The sequence below is a fragment of the Kogia breviceps genome, chromosome 4 (assembly GCF_026419965.1).
Source record: "Kogia breviceps isolate mKogBre1 chromosome 4, mKogBre1 haplotype 1, whole genome shotgun sequence".
Classification (NCBI taxonomy): Eukaryota; Metazoa; Chordata; class Mammalia; order Artiodactyla; family Physeteridae; genus Kogia; species Kogia breviceps.
In genome coordinates, this window is record NC_081313.1 from 54057470 (window position 1) to 54077696 (window position 20227).

General features: G+C 41.5%; 1 protein-coding gene across 1 annotated transcript in view; it reads left to right on the forward strand.

The window, feature by feature from the left end:
• The window catches only part of PIK3R1 (phosphoinositide-3-kinase regulatory subunit 1), a 562712-nt gene that overhangs the window by 380060 nt on the left and 162425 nt on the right, over nt 1-20227 (forward strand). The window contains exon 6 of the mRNA XM_067031067.1: nt 18960-19060. The gene's annotated coding sequence lies outside the window, so the exon portion shown is untranslated. The remainder of the gene's footprint in view (nt 1-18959; nt 19061-20227) is intronic.

The following is a 20227-nucleotide window of genomic DNA, read 5'->3' on the forward strand; positions in this document are numbered from 1 at the left end:
TTGGACTTGGCATTCCACTTCTGAAAAAAATTCATTGTAAACTCTTTCTTCCAAAATATGCTGAATAAAACTAGCTGTGCCCCATTTTGGGTCCCCCCCATACCAACCCCCCATTCAGAGAAGGTCCATTTTCTTTGGGCAGGAGGTTGTAAACATATGGAATTTGTTACTGGAAGAGTTGTTGGTTCAGGCTGTTTCCAATCCCTAAGCCAGTTCCCTAGCCATGACAAAACATTCCCCACAATCTCATCGTGACTCATTTTTATTTTTAAATAACCCCTAGTGTGAAACTTTGTCAAGGCTTTTCAAAAGGTTAAAGAAATTATGTCCGCATGCTTTTGACCCCCTCAGAGAATTTTAGTAGATTAAGCACATTCTCTCCTCCCAGAAATAACTGGTTGTATTTGCCGAATATCCCATGACTGCCCTATAACTCATGGACGTCAGTTTCTCTAAATCGTAATGTGTGCTCATCAATCTACCCCCTATGAGGGGATATAAAGGCATAAATATACACAGGCATAGTCTTTGGTATTAAACTGCTTGAAATCAAGTTAGAGAGGCTAAAAGAAGTCACAAAATCATGAGTGAACAGCAACATACATAAGTGTGGTGGTGACTAAGATTATAAAAGGAGTTCAGAAAATCAACAAGTGTGTTCAGAGAAAGATGGAAAAATCTTCACGGAGGAGAGAGAGCACTTGAGTTTGGCCTTGAAAGCTGGGTAAGATTGATAGAGGCAGCAAGAAGGGAAGAAAGGGGTTGCAGGAGGCTTGCAGACATTTGAGAAACCAAGGACAGGGAAACAGCATGAACAAAGACTTCGAGGTAGAATCATCTGGAGTGGAGTGGAGGAAAACACTTGAAGGAGTCTGGTAAGTTGAGAGAAACCAAATTAAGAAAGGCCTGGAACAATCAGCCACAAGAGTTAGAACCTGATAAGAGAAGTGGTAGTTATGAAGGACTATATTTAAGCATTTAATGTTTCAAAGAAAAGAAGTGGTTGACTGGTGGGAAACAGAGTTGGTTTATTGAAAGCCATCAAGGCAAGCCAAAATTGAGAATTTTAAATTTGTTTAGATCAGAATAGTATAAGCATGAATGAAAACAGAAATGAAAGAGCTCAAGAAGGAGACTGGAAGAAGCAAGGAATGGTAATAATGGATGTGAAATTCTGAAGGAATTAACTCCTGGTACCAAAATCTGTATGTTTCCTGGGGCTGTTATAGCAGAGCACCACAAATGAGGTGGCTTAGAATAACAGAAATGTATTTTCTCAGTGTTCTGGAGGCTAGAAGTCTCAAATCAAGGTGTTGGCAGGGCCATACTCCCTTGAATGTCTGCGAGGAAGAATCCTTCCTCACCTCTTCTACCTTCTGGTGGTTGCTGGCAATCCTTGGTGTTCCTTGTTTCATAGCCGCTAACTCCAATCTCTGCGTCCATCTTCATACTGGCTTCTTCCCTGCATGGCTGTGTCTCTGTAAGTCCTCTTCTCTTCACATAAAGACCACAGTCATTGTATTTAGTGTTCACCCTAATCTAGTATGACCTCGTCTTAACTCATTACATCTGCAAAGGCCTTAGTTCCAAACAAGGTCACATTCTGGGGTCTAGGTGGACAGGAATTTGGAGGGACCACTATTCAACCCAGTGGACAGGGGGATATCCAGAAAGCACACGGAGGGGTTAGTCTTACAGGACCTCAAGGGGAGGAAAGTGTAGGAAAAGAAACTTCTTTCTACCTCCTTAGATTTGAGCAGAAGAATTAAACTGACATAAGACAGAGTAACGGAAGAGAAGCATACAGATTTTATTTAATATTTTTTCATGTACACACGGAGTCTTCTAAAGGAAAATGAAGACACGAAGAAGCCATTAGTCCCCAAAGCTTATATAACTATTTACTATGTTTCATTTAAATTACTCTCGCCTCTTTCAGGGGTTCTGATAACTTGGGGCGAGGGAAGTAAAAAGGAAACTCCTCATTCCCTCCAACTCCTCTTTGAAATCACTGATCCTGCCCAATCCCTTCATGTTGAGAGTGAAGACATGGGAACAGAGTCCTTGCTCGAGAACACATTTTGTTAAAGCAGAGGCCAGGCAAGACCCAGGGCCATTCACTTCCCAGACAGTGACCTCCCCTCTCTATGAAGTAGCAGGCTTGGTTTGGCATCCGTGTCACCCCAGTAAATCAAGGCCATTTTCCACAGCTATTTTCACAACACTTGGGGGGAACAGTCAGGCAGCTGTCGTTGGTATTTTAAAGCCTCCCACAGCAGTGGAGGACACCAGGTCTCCCGGTGGTGTTGTATAAATTCACTAGAACAGCTGGCTCACCCAACTTTTCCTTGTGATACTTTTGAATATGAACTGGCTGGAACACATTGGCCCTGCCACTGGTTCCTGTTCCTGGGACACAAGTGTCGAGCCACACCAAACTATTTCGTCATGTTAGATTCCCTCTGTCATCAGAGTGTCAAAAACCTTTCCCAGGACCCAAATTCAGTTGCCGGGAAAGTTGTCTACTTAAACTTTTAAAAACCTCATGGGTTGTGCTCTTTATGGCATGTGTGTTATTCGTCAATAAGAAGTTTGTTGTTTTTATAAATCTACAGATTAACTGCCTATGTCATGTGTAAGCACTGAGAACAAATAGAAATCCGCATGACATTCTGGTGGGGAAACTAGATTTCTTGCACCAGACTAAGAGCAGACATTTAGTTCAGCTTTAAGAAGACCTCACTTCCACTGCCTTTGACCTCAAGTTCTTACCTTTGACTTCCTGGTGTTTGTTAGGTTTTATCCACTTGGTTGTTTTTTACATTAACAGGCTATAGTAAAAATATTTCTTTCCTGTTAATTCAGTTGGTCCTGGACTCAAAGGAAAACTATCAACAAAAGAAAAATGTATGGCTAATGTTGAAATAATTGCTAAACATAATTTTGTATGTGTTTATTGGAAGGGGGGTATCAATAAGGCTGCCTTGGAGATAATTAATATTGTTTTTATTATTCAATTTTTAGAAACTTGCTTATTCCAATGTTTTATTCCAATTTATAGGGAATGGACCTCGTGCTTAGAGGTTAGAGCAAAAGCTTTTGTGGATCATTTGGGTTTGAAATCCTGCTGTTCCGTTTACTAACTTTGACCTGGTCCAGTTAATCAGCCTTTTTGCGCTTCTGATTTCTCCTCTGTAGATATGGTGATAACATCTAAATCATAGAATGTTGCCAAGGATTAAATTAAATGAGATAATTTAGGTTAATTATTTAGCACAGTCATGCCTGGTACACTGTAATCACTCTAATACTCTTACTATCATCATTATTCATATATTTTTATTATTACTCCCTGAGCTGCTTCTCCTACCTTCAACTTGACTAAAAACTTGGATTTTCCCCAAAAGTAATTTTTATTACAGTTCCAGCAGTAAATAACATGGTACTAGTCAAAAAGCAGGCTCGGGCTTCCCTGGTGGCGCAGTGGTTGAGAATCCGCCTGCCGATGCAGGGGACACGGGTTCGTGCCCCGGTCCGGGAAGATCCCACATGCTGCAGAGCGGCTGGGCCCGTGAGCCATGGCCGCTGAGCCTGCGCGTCCGGAGCCTGCGCTCCGCAATGGGAGAGGCCACAACAGTGAGAGGCCCGCGTACCACAAAAAAAAAAAAAAAAAAAAAAAAAGCAGGCTCCACATATACTTGTTCCATGAATAGGACATTCCATGCCACTCATTTATTCAACAGCTATTTTTTGAATTTTTAATATGTACAAGGCAATATGATCCAACACGGTATTCCATTTCCCCATTTTTAGCTCACTTTCTTTTTAAGGATGCCATGTATCTAAGTAACCTCTTCCAAAGGAACACTGTAATATTAGTTTAGTTAATATATGACTGTCACACATGTTTGGCCTTAAAGGTCTCTTTCAGGATAAAAGTGCAGTAACAGTGCTGATGGTTTAGAATGGGCACCAGGAGTCCAGGACTAATCTCTGCTGTACAACAAAAAATTAGTCTGTGATTTCGGGGAAGTCATTTCACCTCCATGGACATCAATTTCCTTGATTGTGAAAAGATGGTCTTCGAATAGCCTGGTAGTTTTTAATGATTTCTGCAAACTGTATCCACAAGTGGATCTAATGATATCATTAGTTCCTCTACAGAAACATGAACATACCAAGTCATAATTAATATTCAATTTCAAAAGTTCCTGACCCTCCCTGAAGCCCATCTCTGAACTGTGGAGGTCCATGGACCACAGGTAAAGAATCCCTGGGCTAGAATAAGGCTCTCTGATTCACTATTTTGAAATTCTAAACCACACCACCAACACACAGTCTGTCACCCAAAATTAACAGGATTGAAGGCTCTTCCTAGATAAAATGTCATTCCACACCTCCAGATAACTCATCTTCCACCACTTTCTCTAATGACAGTTATTGCCCCAAGTATGCTGATAGGAATACAAGATCTCAGGGAAAACATTTGCATTCAAAACCCTTGTGTGTGTCTTGAGTAATTAGTTACCTTTAATTCCATGGAAACTAATTAAGAAACCTCCTGTAGGCACTGCAGCTTCCTAGTGATTACCAAGGCAGCAACTGTGCTCATGTTCTTGGATCTCCAATCATGAGACCCAGCTATTTCCACCAGAAGAAGCAGGTGACATGTCTTCTTATATGAAGGCAGCATCCAAGGGAAAAGTGAAAACCTTGCTGACCAGTGAGTATGTTAAAGTAGGAAAGAAGGGGTAATGGGTAAAGAAGAAGGGAAGCTGTCCAAGAGCACAGACAACGGAGTATATTCATATTTTTAAATGATGCTATTGCAGATGATACCGGTTTCATGGACCAGTCCAACTGACCTCAGAGGTCAGAATAATCCAACCTCTCACACATCACACATGCTGTCTCACACACAGCACACACGCGTGCGCGTGCGCACGCACACACACACACACACACATATATATATATATATATATATATATACACACACAATGGACAGTACCTGAGCTCAAGCCAAAGCCCTGGAATAAGGAAATGGCATAGACAAAATTCTAAGATGATCCCCATTGATCTTTGCCCTTGTATACTTTCCTCCTCTCAAGTGTGAGCAGAATCTGAATATAGTAAAATATACCCCATGATTACATTAATTTGGCCAAAGGGATTTTGCAGATGTAATTAAGTTCTTAAATCAGTTGACCTTAAGAGAGGCAAATTACGCAGGTGGGCCTGACCTTATCCCATAAACCCTTTAAACCTGGGTTTTTAGATCAGAGAGAGAAGAAGCCAGAAATTTGAAGTGGGCCAGAGGGATTCAACTTGCCATTGAAGATGCAGGGCGTGTGTGGCAGGCAGTGCGGGCGGCCTCAACAAGCTGAGAGCAGCCCCCAGCTGACCGTAAGCAAAACCACGGAGACCTGAATGCTACAACTGCAAGAAACTGAATTCTGCCAACGACAAGAATGAGCTTGGAAGTGGATTTTTCCTGGGTCTCCAGATGAGAACTCAGGCCAGAAAATACCTTGATTTCAGTCTTGTGATACCCTGAGCAGAGGATTCAGTCATGCTGTGAAGGACTGCTGACCTACAGAACTATGAGTGAATGAATGGGTATATTGTTTTAAGCTGCTAAACTTGTTATTGTTTGTTACACAGAAACAGAAAAGTAATGCAGGAAAGAAAGTGCAAAGTTGGCTGTCTTGCTCCTTGGTGGCTAAGCACACGGAAAACAATATTTCTTCTCCCCATCAAAGAGCCAAATTCCTACAGCCTCAGACTGTGCTTGATTTGCCTAAACAGTCAATAAAACTGTTATGTTTTCAACAAATATTTATTGAGCTTCAGGTGATATTTTAGGATCTATGTATAGAGATATGAGTAAAATTAATAAGATTTGATTTTTTAATATTTTAAGCCAGTCGACCATTAGAGAAGTAAAAGTGATGCATTTCAAGTGACTTGGTTTAACATATTAGTAGTATCATCCCATACATCTGCCTACATTTTAATATACACCCACATATATGTATCTATTTTTATAGGAATTTTTATAATTTATTGGCAGTGTATGCATTTGATAACTTTCATCTGGTAACACATAGCATCTCACAAACAATATCATTATGATTTTTAAAGTGGTTCTCTACGACATCTATTGAACATACATTGAATTTTATAATGAATTTGAGGTTGTGTGGGGTGAATGTGTTCATTCATTCACCGAATATTTATTGAACATCTACTGTGTATCAGCTGCTCTCTTAGGCCCTAAGTATAGGATTGACTTAAGGAGTTTATAGTCTATGGAGACACCAACATACAATAAACAATTTTACAGTTATTATTATTATATATATATACATGTATATATTCATATGTATGCATGTATATATGACCAATTTCCCTCATATATATGAATCTTTTTCCCTTTAAGACCAAACTCTATACCCTCTGCAATAGTTTGTATTAATATTAAAAAATCAAATCTTGATTATTTGTGATGCTCCTGTATCACAAATATTTAAAGAGAGTGACCAGTTTGGAGTGACTAGAGTACCTCTTACTTGAACCTCAACACTCTAATCGCAGCGCTAGGCCCGTGGGGCTCATCAGGGTACCACTGGCACCAGCCAATCCCAGCCAGTCACCTGCCTGTGTTCTAGCCAATAGCTGACTTCCCTGCCAGCTCCTTGCTGGCTACCCATTGGAGGAACATTTGTATCATGTGGGTGGAAACTAAGACTATTTGCCAATGAAACGCGCAGGAAGCTCTGGGGCTGAGGAATAAAGCTCCAGGTGTGGCAGCTGCAGCATCAGAGCCCCAGCCTACGAGGGGCTTTCTGGGCCGGCGCTGAGAGCCAGGCTGCAGACCACCGAGACTATAGGCCTAGCAGACGGGGTCTGGGAGATGTGAACAGCCTGTTTGAGACCACCACAAGCTGGAATCCTCTGCTGCTTGACATGTATGATATTTCTGTTTACTGAATATCTTTTTAGTTTAAAAAAAAATAGTTATTTTCTTGTTTCAAGTCCAGACAGTTGGGATTACTGTGTTCACCCTCAGCAACCCCATAAGGAGGAAAAGTGAACACACTTGTCCTGGAGGGTAGGGGATGTGACGCTACTGGCAACTGGGAGGAGGTCGGGGGAAGAGACCCATGGTCTGTAGACTTCAGTGGAGAGAAATTCATGTGTGGAGGTCAGGAAGGAGGCTGGAGATGTTTGTTTGTTTGTTTGTTTTACCAAAAAATATCAGCATGACTGTGGCACAGAGAAAGTAATTTGGGGGATTTGCCAAAACTCCATTCTCAGTTATCACCAATGTACTAGCGACCAATTTGCCAATTTTTCGGTTCATCAAAAGCTTAGTTAACTTTCTCCAAATATTATAGCCCACCATTTTCCATAAAGGGTTGCAAGAGACTTTAAGAATGTTTCTCACCATTTAATTTGTTTTAGTTGAGGCAATTTGAAATTCACAAGACATGCTCATTCCCCAAATCATAAATCCAAAGAAGTTAAAGTACAGAAACTTTGGCTGGGCCCTGGAAACGAAGTTAAATTACTTCAGTGAGATTAGACTAACAGGAAACTAATGGAAAACAGTGTTTATATATGATTTTAAATTGTTTAAATCCCCCCCCATACCCTCCCATGTGTTACCAATGGTATTTATCATTCTTTTTGGTAACCCACACCTGAATCCCCTTTCAGTGGGGTTGTTCCCTAATGAGCCTGGAATGCTAAAAATACCAGCTACTCAGTTCCCTAGCTAGCAGCTACATGACTTGCTATAAAATGTATAAAATGCTGTAAACATTACTTAAAAAAAAAAAAAAAACTTAAATATTGTTATCAATGAGTTTGGAATGCTCTTCCCCTAGATCTTTCCATGGCTGCCTCCTCCGACACCCCCTCCCCACCTGCAATATAAAGTTGCTTCTGTCCATACTCTGTGCCATAGTGTTAAATGAATGGATTAGTCATAAGTGTTAAATAGAAGCATTTTAAGAAATGATATTCAGTGAAAACAATGAAATGAAAACCAGTCAACTAAAGCATGGCAGAAATCGTCAGAAGCTGCTTAAAAATCTCATTCAAGGGCTTCCCTGGTGGTGCAGTGGTTGACAGTCCGCCTGCCGATGCAGGGGACACGGGATCGTGCCCCGGGCTGGGAAGATCCCACGTGCCGCAGGGCGGCTGGGCCCGGGAGCCATGGCCGCTGAGCCTGTGCGTCTGGAGCCCGTCCGGAGAGGCCACAACGGGAGAGGCCCGCGTACAGAGAAAAAAAAAAAAAACCCTCATTCAACATAAACTGCCACAAACTATACTTAAAAAAACACATTTGGGGGGAATGTTAATATTTTGCTTATCTTTAAGATTTTGGTTTTCTAGTTAAATTTGTTTACAGTGAATCAATTTTTGGCAACTTGACTTAGAACTAAACAAGGGTAAGAGATGGTAGGTGGAGCAGTGTGAAGGGACCAGATCATGCGCCCTTTCCCAGCCGTGCTCAGGAGTCTGGACTTGATCCTGAGAATATCTGGGAATCCTTGAAGGAAACTGTCTGATTGCATTTTAGAAGAGCTTGTGTAGCCAGATAACCTTAACAGTAGTTACATGGAGCAGGGAACAGGAAAAATATTGGAAGATTATAAATTCTTTTATCTTTTGGTTTATTTGACTTCTCTAGTAAAACAGCAATCATGCATTGATTGGAGGAGAAAAGGGGGAAGAAAAATAAGAGAAACTCTCACATTTTCCTTGGGTTCTGTATGCATAAAAGTGACAATTGCTAGATGGCTATTTGTACCTTTTTATACTTATTTCTTCATACTATTGCTCTACCTACAGTAATGAAAGCTAAAACTAATATCCCACTGTCAGAAAGAGAGCTTTTTGTATGATTCGTCCAGTAATTTTGAATATTGCACTCAACCCCCTTCTAATAACTGGCACTCGTCAGATGACTACTTAGTAATTCACTGTGTCTGTGCTAGATTCTGGTTAACTGCTACACCCGTGTATCTCAAAACGTGTTTCTTTGGCCTACCAGCAGCAGTTTCACCTGAGATGCTCATTAAAAATGCAAATTCCTGGGACCCAAGCCAGCCCCACTGAATCTGCATCTGTGGGGTTGGAGCTTCGTGGTCTGCTTTTTAATGAGAGCTCTCCCTCTGTGACTCTTTAGCACAGTGATGTTGGGGAACCACTGCTGGAGTTAGTGCTTTCCCTATCCAGTTGGGTTGGAATCACCTGGGGAATTCATTGGACATACACCCTGGGTGACTCCCAAAGAGTCTGATTGCATAAGACTGGGCTGGGCTCAGTCTTTGAAGTGCCCAGGTAAATCCAGTGGGATTGATGGCTTCACCTTGTACACTTGATACCCCTCGTGGGCACTCTAAAAGAAATGACAACATTTTTCACAGAGTCCCTCCTCTCTGGACACACAGTTGAGTGAACCTAAGGGTATCTTACCCTTTGATATTCACAGTACAGGGAAGTTTGGTGTGAATCCACAAGAAGTCTTGGCCTGCGTTTCAGCTGAATCTTTCAATGTATGTGATAAACATTCAAAGTAGCAATAGAGAGAGGGCTTCCCTGGTGGCGCAATGGTTGAGAATCTGCCTGCCAATGCAAGGGACATGGATTCGAGCCCTGGTCTGGGAAGATCCCACATGCCGCGGAGCAACTAGGCCCGTGAGCCACAACTACTGAGCCTGCGCGTCTGTAGCCTCTGCTCCGCAACAACAGAGGCTGCGACAGTGAGAGGCCCGTGCGCCGCGATGAAGAGTAGCCCCCGCTCGCCGCAACTAGAGAAAGCCCTGGCACAGAAACTAAGACCCAAGACAGCCAAAAATAAATAATTAATTTTTTTAAAAAAGTAGCAATAGAGAAGCTAGAATAAGTTCTAGCAACTAGAGTTTGCCAAGATCTGGTGGTATTTCCCCTTTTACACAGATAGCCTGAAATGTATTTTAATATCCTTGAGGGCTGCAACCTAAATGTAGTCTTCACATGACCAAAAAGAATATTTTCTATATATGTATATACGCCTTTTTTCCTAAATGCTAGCAGAAGTTACAACTAATAAAGAACTGAAATATGGTTTTTCTGGTGTGTCAAGGCCCTAAAGGCATTTCAGAGGTAGAAGCTGTCATCTTCACAGCATTAAAGTGGAATTTCAGGCAAATTACTGTTGCCTGGCATGAAAAATAGATGAAATCCTGGATGGCAGATGAGAGCAAAAGCTTGAAAGGGCCCGTAAATCATGGAGAGCTTGGTAGCTGCTAAAGATAATTAATTCACTTAGAGACTAATAAATAAAGATAACAATATGTTGCATTATGCTTAGCAGATCTGGTACCTCAAAACTGAGAATCAAAGAAAAACTGAAATTTGAGTCAGCAATCCTAGCTGGAAAAGTCACCCCAAAAGGTGATTCTCAACTGCTTTTTTCATGAAATCAGGCGCTGCACTAGACGTAATTACTGGCCTTCAGCTCAGGACAATGTGGTCATCGCCGGTGGGGCAAGGTGGATTATCAGCTTTCAGGCAGCTCAAGAGTCAGGTGGCACCAACATTGTGAAGTGGGTCAATATTTGCACAATCGATTTTCTCTCTCTCCCTCAGTCTTCAAACGTTAAAGGCCCAGGGAAAAGGGTACAAGGCTCTTGAAAGTGAAGAATAACAAAAAAAGAACAAGAGCATAAGTATGAGTTACTCTTATTAAGTTGTCATAAAGAGACCAAAGTGTAGTTTTTCAAATCAGAAATTCAGGGCTTCCCTGGTGGCGCAGTGGTTGAGAGTCCACCTGCCGATGCAAGAGACGCGGGTTCGTGCCCCGGCCCGGGAAGATCCCACATGCCGCCGAGCGGCTGGGCCCGTGAGCCGTGGCCGCTGAGCCTGCGCATCTGGAGCCTGTGCTCCACAACGGGAAGGGCCACAACAGTGAAAGGCCCGCGTAACACTAAATAAATAAATAATCTAAAACATCAGAATTTCAGGCTTGGCTAGGCAAACTAAAATTTACTTAGTGCACCTTATTTGCTCTCTAAGCATAGGATCAGCTGGAGTGAAAATGTCGTTAAATGAATGTAGTACTTATTTCTTAAGTATGGGTTCTACTGTAGCTACCCCACTGACTACTTTCAGGGTTTCTTTGATTGAGATCTCATCTTTATATAAAAATTCAACTAAGTTGTTTTTCCCCAAAATATGCTGTTTTACTTTAGTCTTTTTAAGTGAAAAAGTGTTGTCATATCAGAAACAAGTGTAGAAATTAAAATTATTTGTCAAACTCCTAAACCCTGTAAAATTCTTGTGAACACTTTCTATGTGCCAGGTCCTGGGTCCATTACCTGGAGTAAAGGAACTGACAGCCCAGTGAAGGAGAACAGACACCTGAACAAATATTTAACAAATAATTTTAATAAAATGTGGTGTTCGGATATAGGTACCTAAATAATGTGAATAAATTGGAAGTAAAACATCTTGAAAGAATAGAAATCAATATGATCTGGAAGATTTAGAGCCCACATTTCTAAGGAACGGTGTTAATAAATCACCTTCACTGCATTTATCCAAGTCAAGAGGACAAAATAGGTGCTGAAAAGCAAGAGAGATAAAAATTGGGGAAATTTTCATTTCACAGACTATAATTTCTAGATTGTATTATGAAACAGAAAGTACCTCATGGTAGAAAAAAATAGGAACGGGATTACGGAGCTCCTAAGCTTGGTCCTTGAGTCGCTCAGTCTTGAGGGAGAAAGAACAGGCAAATAGCAAACTGTAATATTGTATAAGTGTTACAATCCTTAAAGCACAGAGAGCTGGGTTTTGGTCGTTTTGTTTGTTTTTCTTGAATTTGTATTGGCTAGCAGAGAGAAATCTCCTTGGAGAATACCAAGCAAAAGTACAACCATAATTAGGAGCAGAAGCCCAAACCCTGGAAATAGGAACATTCTTTTGCCTCCTCTGAGTTGGTACAGATCTGGCAGGTGTGAATTTGCATATAAGTAACCTCTTCAGGTAGACACAGGTCAGCACCTGCATTCACAAACACAGGTGGTTGGGCAGCATCTTTTAAAATTTAGCTACTAAATTACAGTCTCCTTTTCCAACACTGTGTTAATCTGTCTGATTTTCTAGGCTCCTTATCGAGAACCAGGAATTCAAAGCCGTTCAAGGGGCAAAGGAACCCAAACACAGTTAATTCCTTGCTCTAGTAGTTCTCCAACTCTGATCATGAATTTGTTAAAAATGCAAATTCCTGGGACCATCCCATATATACTGAATTAAATCCACAGGGTGTGGGGCCTGGGGGATCTGTTGGTGTGGTCCCCCCAAGCCAAGCATGTCGAGGGGCTCTGATAGACATAGCTTATAAACCTCACTTTGATTATACAAACGTGTATAAAATCAAGTATTTTGGTCCGAGAGTTAGATAATGAATGACTCAGCCATGGTGTTTTTTTTAAATAACTAAAATTATAGTTTTAAGTTACATAATTAATATGGCCGCTCATTCTCATTATACAGATTCAAACAGGGAATTACACAGAGTAAAAAGTGCCAAGCTCCCCCTTCATCCCCCTCCCCCATGACACTCCCCATCCTACACTCCTATCATTGGGTGCAGACCCTTCCACATCTGTCTATACAGTTTCTGTAAGTGTGATACAATTAAGTTTTACTTTGTTTTCATTTTACAGAAATGACAACCTTTCTTCACTTAACAATGTGTAGAGATTTTCCAAGTTAGAATTTATAAACACATTTCATTCGTTTCATCTGTTCTTTAATATTCTTGTACAGATACAATATAATTTGCTTAATTATTTCCAACAGATGTACATTTAGGTTATCCCACCCCCTTTTTTGCTACCACAGAAAGTGTTTCAGTGAAACATCTTTATGAACGTGTCTTTGTGCAAATGTGCAAGAATTTCTTAGGATAGCCACCTAGTAGAATTTCTGATTCAAAGGCATATGCATTTGAAGTACTGTTTGCCTTCAGACACTACCCTTTACCACCACCTGGTCCAAACCAATCATCCTTTTTTCTTTCTTAACCAATCTGATAGGTGGAAATTATTTCATCATTTTAATCTGCATTTCCCTAATCATTACTAGATTGAGATCCTTTTGGGAAGGGTGGGATCACCTCTGTTATTTCTGTGGCTTGCCTGCCCATATTCTTTTCACACTCCTCGATGTATGTCTGCTTTTTCTTATTGATTTATGGGCCATTTTAAATAGTCTGGGTGGTAATTCTACCTGAGAAATAGTGGTAAAAGTAAGAAGAATATCAGTCATAGTATTAATATGATTGGGGCTATAAATATGAAATCAATATTAGTATAAACAATATCTCATGTGGTAAATTATCTTTTTTATTTATGATGTGTACTGTCATACAGTGCCGTTTTCTATTTTTATCTTGTCACATCTGACCATCTCTATGATTCTAGATGTGCTTGCTCTCTGTCTTGCTTCCGATGTGTCTGGGGAGGGGCCGGGGTTTGCCGGGGTGAAGGAGAGAGAGCACAGTACAAACTGATCGGGTTTTTAGCTCCAGTGACTTGGTGGTCAGTAACTGACATACAGGATTGAGGAAAAGAAGCAACTTTGAGAAGGAAGGGAATGGTTGGGTTCTGTGTGGGACACGTTGAGTGTTAGATTCCAGCAGGATATCTTGGTTATGTCCAGTAGAAAGTAGGAAATACATCACTCACCAAACAAGCAATCTCACTGTGGGCATTTGCAGCCCAGTGGGCTGGTTTTGCTGCGTGAGTCCACTTTCTTTGCTTATATGAGATGGGAGCCTGGCCATCAGATCAAAGCACATGATGTCAAGTTCCTAGAACCAGACTGACTAGATCTTTGGTGAGTGAACACCCTGAGTCCTTTTTCTTTTGTTGCAATATAATATTGCATATTTTTTAAAATAACCACTTTGGGGCAAAAATTAGTCCCAAGCTCTTTGCAAAGGTTACTACTTATTTATCCTAATGTGCACAATTTCCAAACCAATGGTAAGGAGCCAGCCCTGATAATGTAGCAGCTACCAAGTCTTCCTGCTTCGGGACTTTTTACCTTTTATGAAGGTGGACAGTTTATAGCTGTTGATAGGGTATATTATCAACATCTATGATTGACTTACCAGCTTGATACTTGCACAAGCTTTCGCATAGCCTTGCAGGTTTTACGCTGACACTGAAGCTCAGAGACAGTGAATGTCTTGCCCAACATCACACAGCTGGTGAGTGAAAGCATCAGGAGTGAAACAAAATCTGCCTGGAGCAAGAGGAAGTGATGTTCGTACAGAGTAGTGTTTAAGCCTAGAGCACAGAAGAGGGGTCTGGGCTGGAAATACAGACCTAGGAGACACTGTGCACTTGAAGTTCTACAGTTGAACCCAGGGCCGGCTTCATGAACATGCAACTCGTGCAGTTGCCAAGGACCCATGCTTGAAGCCCATGCTCTGCTCATGTCATCTTGAAATTTGTAATCATTGTTGAGCAAAGGACCCTGCATTTTCATTTTGCCCTAAGCCTCACAAATTATGTAGCCAGTCCTGGGCAAATGAGATTGCTCAAGGGATGTGAATAAACTAAGAACAACAACAAGGCAATGGGCAGAGTCTGGGCAAACTCCACCTGGGAGTACTGGCAGAGACTGAGTTGGCCATGAGGAAGACTGTGAAATAATAATGAGGAAAATAGGAAGAAAACCAAAGGGAAGGGGTGTGATGGAGGGTGAGGGAGGAGTTCCAAGAGAGAAGAGTGGGTCTGCAGCGTCACCAGCTGTAGAGGGGTCCAGGCAACTGAAAACCAAAACAAAACCTCTGTCTTTTGAGGGGTTAGAAAGTGGGAAATGGTGCTGGCAGAGGCCAGATGCAGCTCTGTGATAAGGTGGTCAAGGAATCGAGTTGGTGTGTGTAGACTCTTCATGGAAGAATTTTGGTCATGACAGGGAGGGGAGCAGTTTGAAGGAGCTTCAGGGTCGAGGACAACAATTATGTAACAAGAGAAATAAGAAAATAGCTGCACTTGAGGAAAGACAAGGGCAGCTAAGAAGAAAGAAAGGAATGTATGATTCAAGGAAATTTAGTGTTGTCCTGAGGTCTGAAGTCCCATATAAAAGAATGAGATGGATGGGTGAGCATTGGAGTCAGCCATGCAGAGAGGAAAGGAGACCAGTGAGGATGGATACAGATGAACAAGGGAAGGTGGAAGGTGGGGAAACCGAGGAAGTGTGTGCTGGATGACCTCAGTTTTTTTCCAATGACATAGGAGCAGGGTTCCAAGTGTGGAGATAGGAGAAGGGATGAAAGTCCTTTCCAGTTGGAAAGGGAGCCAATCAGGCATGAGTAACAGAAGAGTCAGGCTTTGGGGCCGCTGGCTCCCTGAAGTTCATGTCAAACCCCATCTGGCATTTTCTTCCACAGCTCTTATGAATTTGAAGGTGAGAGTCATGTTCACATTCCTGTCCACTTGTTGCCAATTGTTCAGAATTGGGTAGAAAGTAATGTGTTCCCCGACTGCCTTTCCTGTGGTCGGGATCTGAAAATTATCAACAAGGTTAAGCAGAAAGTACTGGATCCTCTGCTTTTGGCAGAATGGGAATTCCAGGAAGTCTTGACATCTTAAGTTCTCTAATTATACTAACCTTTGGATCTGTGTCATTTTTATGCAAAAATACTAGGCTCAGTGCTTATGAAAATGCCTGGTCTCATTTAATCCTTTCAAGGCTTTTGTATCATTAGCCTAATTATACAGATGAGGAAACTGAAACTCCAAGAATTAAGCAAGCTGTTCAGGGTCACAGCTGGTACAAGCGTGGAGATTGAAACCAAGCCTGACACTTTTGTGACCCTCCCTGACTATATGCGTTAAAAGAAACTCATGGCTTAGAGTAATTCTGCCCACAACATCACACCCAATCTTCAAAAACAACCCTGAGAAATATATATTATTATCCTCATTTAGCAGACTAGGAAACAGGTTCAATGTAACTTGCCTGGAGTTACCCAGTTAGTAAATGAATTCAGCCTTTTTTACTTAAAAGCCTGTCCTTTCCATAAACTAAGTTTAGGGCAGTACTTTCCCCACTGAACTTTGTTAGTTTATGTATAACCACTGAGCTCATGATAGTGATGCTATCTGAGGCGGCACAGCCTAGAGGTGGTTTTCTGAAAGGAGGGAAGTGTATTGGTTAACGGGAATTGGGGGTTTCCTCCAAAGAGGGTAGAGTTTGGAATTAAGAACCAAAGAATTGGGGAAAACATGGCAGCTGTTATCTGTGAAGAGTGTAAGATGCTCTGGGGTCCCCAGAATGGAGAAGGGGAGAGTAAGGCACAGTTCTCCCTTTGTTTAAGGGATCTGGTTGAGGTCAGTGCAAGAAGACCCTTTCACCCTGAAACTGCAGGGAGCCCAAGAGTCAGTAAGGAAAAGACCATGATCCCTTAAAGTGGACCTGCCTTGGTTTAGGCTGAGAATTGAATAAGCCTCAGAGGTCAAGCCTAGAGGAAGAACCAGAGCCTGGAGGGAAGCAAAACAGGGAGGGCCTGGCCAAAAACAAAAGTTAATCATTGAAGCCTGTGCTGAGCTATAACTTACAAATCTCTGTGTAGCCTGAATGCCCTGACGTGTCTTGCATCACAGTTTTGATGCATTGTGCTTTTTAATTCATTATACAGTGCAGGGGACAGGAATGCAGCAGAACTAAATGGAGAAAGCCAGTAACTCGCCAAAGTGCCATCTCTAAGGAGAATTTCTTAGTTTGGATGAGTGGTGATGCAACAGAAAGTTTGGGACTATCCATCAGCAGTACCCAGGAGAGCGCCTCCTACATGCAGTCTGCCGCCCTGACACCATTTGTAGTTAATCATGATCTGTCCCACCGCCACCTCCAATGGCCACAGCGTGACCCCTTAACTCTCCCCACAGTTTCAGGCTGGAGTTTATCCAGCTTCTCTCACCAGTCCACACTGACCTCCTGCTTATCCTAGCCCTGGCTTAGGAAGCTTGCTAAGTCAACGCCACAGGTTTCCCACTCAGTTTCGTATCTTAGAAGTGAAAAGATGCCCAGATGGTCATAACACAGATCGAGTCACAACTATGACCTTCAGTCTTAGTGGAGCAAGAGAAGATATCTAGGTTTCTGTATGTAATTCTGTGTGCGAACATGTGTGTGTATGTATACAGTGCCATCAGCGGCTTGTTTAAAATATATTTCCCATGGGGGTAATGAAAACTGGAAGCTTCATCAAAATAAGGACGACATAAGTAGCACATGTTGCCAAAACCATTAAACTGAATGAGAGAGTTAGGCTCCTAGAACAAGGCCACCCTGCTTAGCCTCCAGTGCTGCCACAGCCCTGCCGGTTCATCAACCACCCTTCCAAGGACAGCTGCTATTTGGTCGGTGAATGCATTTCTGTTTGGCACATGCGCTCACGTTGTTGAATACTCGAAGTGTGTTGTTCAGCAAAGCAGACACGGCGGATTATATTCCTAGGACTTGACCAAAAACATAGCTAACTAGACATGATTTTTCTTTAGAAACCTTATCTTGTACTAGTCACACTATTTAACTCCGCATATTTTCCATTCATATAATTTACCCCCCCAAAAAAATGGACGTTGGAAATGTTTAAAATGTTCAGAGAGGTACACCACTTTGGAAAACAGTTTGTCCTTTGCTTAAAAAAAGTTAAACATACTCCTACCATACTAACTCAGCCATTCCTCGCATACATATTTACCCAAGGAAAATGACAGCGTATGTTCATAAATGACTTGTATAAAAGTGTTCCTTAGCAGCTTTATTTATGATAGAACACTTCCAAAAGAAACCCAAGTGCCCAACAGGTGAACAGATAAAAAAAATTATGTTCCATCCTTATGATGGAATACTACTCAGCAATAAAAAGGAATGAGCTATGTATATTAAAAAAATTTATGAATCTCAAACTAATTAGTCTGAGTGAAAGAATCCAGATAAAAAAAGAACCTATTGTATTATTCCATTTATATACAATTATAGAAAAGGTGAACTCATCTAAAGTGATAGCAAATCAGCAGTTGTCTGGGGGCAAAAGAAGCCAAGTTTTTCTTTTTATTGAAGTTTCTTTTGTGTTATGGATATGTCTCTCCACCTCCCTTTACCTCTTCCCACCTCCAGCCTCCAACCCTATGATTGATTAAATAGTGTTATTTATTCACTTTTGGATTGGAGATATTTTGGTTTGTTATGAGGAATTTCAGCTTCTGTTAATATTTTTCTTCCTCTTGCTTTAGTGTGGGAATTCTGATACCATGCAGATAAAAAAAAAATTGGAGGAAAATTTGAACATGAAGTTGAGAGAGGGTAATTAATGGAGCAGCTAATAGTGGACAGAAATGAGAACTTGGATTGAGAAGTTCACCTTGGAAAGAAGGAAGAAACATTTTTTTAGGAAAGCAAAACCAAATAGGGGAAGGAATAGGGGTTTAGAAAGGAAGTTGGAGCACCACTTCCCAAATGATTTTCTCTGAGTTGTTAGTGGGTAGACTTGAGATCAGGATAGAGGATAGGATGGAACACTTGGGAATGAAGAGTCGGGGAGCAGTCCAAAAGGAAATCAATAGGGAATTGACAAGAGGTGAGGAAAAACAAACAAATAAGCAAAAACCAAAAACAAACAAAAAAAGCTTTTCAGCACCTAAAGTCACCTAAGCATGAATTTTTGTGGAGCCCACCCAGCATGGTTTCGTGAAATTTTCAATACTAGTGATATTCAATTAGAGGTATAGTCAGCCTTCATTAGCTTTTTTTATGGTGAAAAATTTTTATGTAGAATTAGTCAGCTGAACTCAGTTTAGGTGATGCCAATTTTGTGGGCAACACCAAAGCATCATGGTTGGGAACCAGTGGAACATAAGCCGTTTTCTCTCCATCAGGCCTGATCAGGACGTTGACCTTGGCCACGTCAGAGTCATAGAGCTTCCTCACAGCCTGTCTGAGCCGGTGCTTGTTGGCCTTCCATCTACAGTGAACACAGGTATGTTGTGTTGTCTCTATCTTCGTGGCCTATTTGGTGGTCAGGCAGAACCTGATGACAGCGTAGTGGTCAAGCGTGTTTCTCCTGGGAGTGCTCTTCCGAGGATATTTGGGCTGCCTTCGGCGCAGCAGTATCTTGGACTGCCATGAGTGGGTAACGTGTGGCTCTTCTTTTTCTTGTGCTTGTGGGTGCCGTTCAGTGCTGCCACCTTGGCCGTCAACGCCTTTGCTTTGGTTTCAGCATTGGGAGGGGCAGGGGCGTCACACAGCCAGCCTTCCTTCCTCTCTTTTGCTGCCGTCTTCATGAAAAGGCTCAGCCTTCATTTTAGAAAGGGAAAAAAAAAAATCTCTGTTCTCGGGCTTCCCTGGTGGCGCAGTGGTTAGGAATCCACCTGTCAATGCCGCGGACACGGATTCCAGCCCTGGTCCGCGAAGATCCCACACACTGAGGAGCAATTAAGCCCGTGCACCACAACTACTGAGCCTGCGCTCTCGAGCTCGCGAATCACAACTACTGAAACCTGCAAGCAGCAACGAAGACCCAACGCAGCCAAAAATAAATAAATAAATAAATAATTTAAAAACTAAAAATAAAACTCCCTGACACTTAAAAACAGCAACAACAACAACTGTGTGCTCATCTTAAAAAAAGAAAAACTTGAAGTCTGTTCTCAGACAGATAAGCCATTCCACTGAAAATAATTGAGTTGCACTGTTTAAACTGTTTCCAAATTTTCAAATATCTTCAGTAAGTGTATTGTCTCTCACACATGAACTTTATGTAGTAATTGAGTATTTTTATCATTAACTATAAACACAGTTATTTTAATCATTTTTGCTAACATTTGCTGCCTGCTTACAACATGGCAGGCACTGTTTGAGGTACTTTGAACATATTAACTTATTTAATGCTCGTAACAACACAATGTCATACTTTACAAAGGAGGAAACTGAAGCAGAGAAAGGTTAAGCATTCAGTAAAGACAAAGCTAGGATTCAAAAATCGGCTCCAGAGGGCTCAGTATCTAATCTCTACAAATATAGTACCTCTCATATCTCATATCATGTCACGATTACACCAAACAAGCAGGACTCATGGGATGTAACCAGAAGACATCTTTCTTTTTGTTTCCCTTTGCCCTTTTACATTTATTCTAGTTCCTTCCCT